At 44.6% G+C, this 4,491-nt stretch overlaps 1 pseudogene across 1 annotated transcript; it reads left to right on the top strand.

Moving 5' to 3' along the window:
- The first annotated feature begins 441 nt into the window (after window positions 1–441).
- Window positions 442–1,344, top strand: LOC307058426 (olfactory receptor 2F1-like; annotated as a pseudogene). The gene has a single exon. The product of its transcript is annotated as an olfactory receptor 2F1-like (transcript).
- The last annotated feature ends 3,147 nt before the right edge of the window (window positions 1,345–4,491 follow it).

Here is a 4,491-nt window from a genome sequence, read left to right as displayed (position 1 = left end):
CTCTTCCCACAGCCACCCCACAGTGGAGACTCCTTCCTTTCTTCCCTGTCTTCTACTTCACTTCCCTCCTTTTCTTGTTTTCCTACCTTCCTTCCTTAGTTTTCCTTTTACCTTCCTTTTTTCTTTCCTATCATTCTTTCTCCCTTTTCTCCACCACTTTTTCCCTCTATCTTTCCTTCTATACCAATAGTTTATATCCTATATAATTGTAACTGCTGGATCCTAGATGTAAAAGGATGACCAGAACAGGGACTTCATCCTTGAGTCTAGTGTGAGAACTCAAATGTCCTTTTCCCCACCATCTTCACTGCATTCTCTCCTAAGCACCTAGGTTAAGGAACCTGAGGGGAGGGGCTCCAGTCCTGGCCCACGACTTACTCCCAGACTCCTGAAGTGAGACCTTTACTTGCCCCTCCCCTGACAGCCTGACCCACCTGCTCCATGCGGAGGGACAACGGGACCTGGGTGAGTTTGTCCTCATGGGCCTCTCCAGTGACAGGCAGACGCAGGCTGGGCTCTCTGTCCTGTTTGGGGCCGCCTATCTGCTGACTCTACTGGGCAACGGACGCATCATCCTCCTGACAGAGCTGGAAGCCCGCCTCCACCTTCCCATGTACTTCCTCCTCGGCAACCTCTCCACTGTGGGGTTCCCAGATGCTGGTGCACTTCCTCTTGGAGAAGACCATCTCCTTCACCCAGTGTGGAACCCAGCTCTTCTCCCTGGCCCTGAGTTCCTGCTGCTGGCAGCAATAGCCTATGATCGCTATGTGGCCGTCTGCGACCCCCTGCTCTACGTGGCAGTGATGCGGCCAAGGCTCTGCCCAGGGCTGGCAGTGGTCTCCTGGCTCGTGGGTCTGGCTAATGCTTCAGTGGAGACTGCGGTCACAGTGCATCTGCCCACCTGTGGGCACCACGTGCTGAACCACGTGGCCTGTGAGACACTGGCACTCATCAGGTTGGTCTGCGTGGACATCACCCTCAACCAGGTGGTCACAGTGGCCTCCAGCATGGTGGTGCTGCTGGTGCCCTGCTGCCTGGTCGCATTGTCCTACACCCACATTGTGGCCACTATCCTGTGGATCCGCTCCACGGGGGCCACCGCAAAGCCTTTGGGACCTGCGCCTCCCACTTCACTGTGGTCTCCATGTCTTACGGGCCGGCCCTGGTTACCTACATGCAGCCTGGCTCCACGGCCTCAGGCAAGCAGGACAAGGTGGTGGTGCTCTTTTACCCCCATGTTGAATCCGCTCATCTACAGTCTGAGGAGCAAGGAGATGAAGGCTGCTGAGTCAGGCTCTGATGAGGCGCTCTGAATCAAAACATTCGAATGTGACCTTGTCATAGAGGGCCTCACTCTGAAGACGGTGGGCACTGGAGCGTGCCCGCTGCATACCGTGTGCATGTGCATGTGTGGGCATGGGTGTGCACGTGTGTGTAAGCAAGCAGGTGAGAGAGGCCACAATCCATACTATCTTTTAAAATAATAGAGAAATGGAATTTTATCTCTGGGCACAATTTTTGGTTCCTGACTTAGTTTAAAAAATGTGAATTACAACAACTTAGAAATACATACAGCCTACAGAAAATTAAATGGAAAAAGAAAGATATACTGGCGCATATGAATTAGAAAGGAAGACTACATCAGAAGCTTGAGCAGTACACAAAATTTATGCCAAGAAAGTCTATGTCCTAAATTCTACAACGATATGCCTAAGCTTTTCTGAAATCAGTGAAAAAAAGAGGGGACAAGCTGTAAGTTACAAGATTCACCATGCCCATGGGATCCAACAGGTCTTAGGCCAGAGGTACAAAGGTCATCATGTGATCACACGTGGTCCAGCTCAGCTCAGCAGGGTGGGGTATTCACATGGGGACTTGGAGCCAAAGTCATAGTAATAATCCCCACATCCTTGACGAGCAGGACTGGACACAGTGTGAATCACGTGGGTATCACTCTGCTCATTTCCCTTTCAGACTTGCAGTGGGTGGCAAGTGGCTGGCCAAAAAGTGAAATGTTCATAACCTCAAACAAATATCTTTCTACATAATCAGGTCTAAGGATATGCTCTTATGAAAACTGAAGGATGTATTCAGAACACATGCTTGACTAAGAATGGTGCCACGTACCTTAGAGATAAGCCAAGCTACTTCAAGAAGAAAGAATTACAACTCCCTGTTAATGATCATTTCACTCTACTCTTCTAACCCACAGTTAATGATTGAACTCTAAACATCCTAGAACGTAAAGTGAGAATAAAGTGAGGCAATGATATTTTATCCAGAAAAATGTTTAAAACAACTTTAAAAAATCAGAATGAAGCATCTCTTACCTAAATATTACAGATTTCTGGTTTGTCTTACCCACAAGCAAATATACAGAATATAAATTGAGAACAATCCAAACTTAATCAGTCTGTTGAGAAAATGTCAAAAGGTTGAGGAGGAGAAAATGAAGTATCTTTGAAAACTCCTAGCAAAACTTATTTTTAAATTGAGGTAAAATTCACATCACATACAATTCACGATTTTAAACATTTACAATGTGCGATTCAGTGGCACTTAGTATATTCACAATGTTGCGGAACCTCATGCCTATCTAGTTCCATAACATTTTCATCACCCCCGAAGCGCACCTCATACCCTTTAAGCACTCACTCCCCATTCATCCCCCCTCCCAGGCCCTTAGAGCCACTAGTCTGCATTCTGTCTTTATGGATTTGCCTGTTCTGGGTATTTCATATAAATGGAATCGTACGATATGTGATCTTTTGTGTCTGGCTTCTTTCATTTAGCATAATGTTTTTGAGGTCTATCCATATTGTTGCATGTAGCAGGGCTTCCTTCCTTTTTATGGCTGAATAATGTTCCCTTGTAGGGAAATAACCACATTTTGTTGATCCATTCATCAGGTGATGGATATTTGGGTTGTTTCCAACTTTGCACTATTGTGAATAGTACTGCTATAAACTTTCATGTACAAGTTTTTGTTTGAAAACCTGTCTTTAATTCTTTTGGGTACATACCCTGGAGTGGAACTGCTGGGTCATACGGTAACTCTACGTTTAACTTTTTAAGGAAATGCCAAATTGTTCTCCACCATGGCTGAACTGTTTTACATTCCCACTAGCAGTGAATGAGGGCTCCAATTTCTCTACTTCCTCGACAACACTTACGTTCTGATTCTTTGATTGTAGCCATCCCAGTGGGTAGGAAGTGATATGTTATTGTGTTTTTAATTTGCATGTCCCTAATGACTAATGAGGTGGAGCACCTTTTCATGTGTGTGTTGGCCATCTGTATATCTTCTTTGGAGAAATGTCCAGCAAAACTTTTGTTTTTAATTTTATTGAAGACCTCCCTTCCCTTCCCTCCCTTCCACTCACTCCCTCAGCCCCTTCCTGCCTCCCTCTCCCCCTAGGACCATGACCACCAGCCTCCATCCTTCTCTTAATCCCCTCCCTGGTCCTTTCCCCTACTGCGCCAACTCCCATCTGAGGCACTCAGCTCCATCCCCTGAGAAACATATTTTAAGTCTCATTTTTAGACTTCTCATTTTTAGACTATTAATTTCTCCCCTCAAATCAACAGATTACCTTTTCCTTTCTCTATTCCTTCTCAGAGTTCTCTCCCCCAACCAAAGCCTCCACAGTTAGGCATTTGCCCGCCCTTTACCCAGTGTCTGTGATTTCTACAGCAAAGAAACCTCAGGAGTTCTTCCTCCTTAGTGGGAGAGAACAAACCGACAGTGCTTATACTTTGATGTCTTTTCCTTTACCCTCATCACATGTCTATGGAACATCCAGCTTTGAGGAGTGTGGTATTCTAGTACACCTTCTAACATAACCTGGCTAAAGAAATGCTCATCAAGTAGTTGAATGAACAAACTTTGTATATGAGGTTTGATAAAACCAGTTAAAAGTTGGATGGGGTCAACTGATGTTGGTTCTATACTTGTTGAGCTATAATCCTTCATTAAATTATGACGTAGTTGGGACAATAATCTGTTGACACCTTCTAATCCTAATAATTAAAACATATCTTTTATATATAAAATAAAATTTAGATTGTATTGTCTGCAGCAGTAGTGCATACATCTAGTTTATCCAAAGAAGACATCAGTTCATTAGGCTGTAGGTTAGAAAAGAGGGGGGGAATGTCCAAACTGTTTTCCTACTTATCCCATTGTTTGAGTTTTAGAATTTAGAAATTTTTCGTGGCTCTTGCCTCTTTAAAGAGAGACTCTATGTATTTAAAGGGCACTTACTAATCAGGAGGAAACAACTGTTTGGTCCCTCAAAAGACCCTTCCGATTAGAGTCATTCTTGAGCCGGTATCACAGAGCAGACTGTGAAAACATCAGTAATAAGTTTCTACACTGAGCTCCTAGATGAGAGGATGAATTTTAAAGAAACCACTCCTCGATATGATGTTCACTCGTTCATTCAGTCCACCGGCTCTATATGCCAGTCTCTGTTAGAACTAGAAAGGGCA

Source organism: Hyperoodon ampullatus (assembly GCF_949752795.1).
Source record: "Hyperoodon ampullatus genome assembly, chromosome: 9".
Classification (NCBI taxonomy): Eukaryota; Metazoa; Chordata; class Mammalia; order Artiodactyla; family Ziphiidae; genus Hyperoodon; species Hyperoodon ampullatus.
The sequence above is the reverse complement of the archived record's forward strand: the minus strand, read 5'-3'. Positions and strand labels throughout refer to the sequence as shown.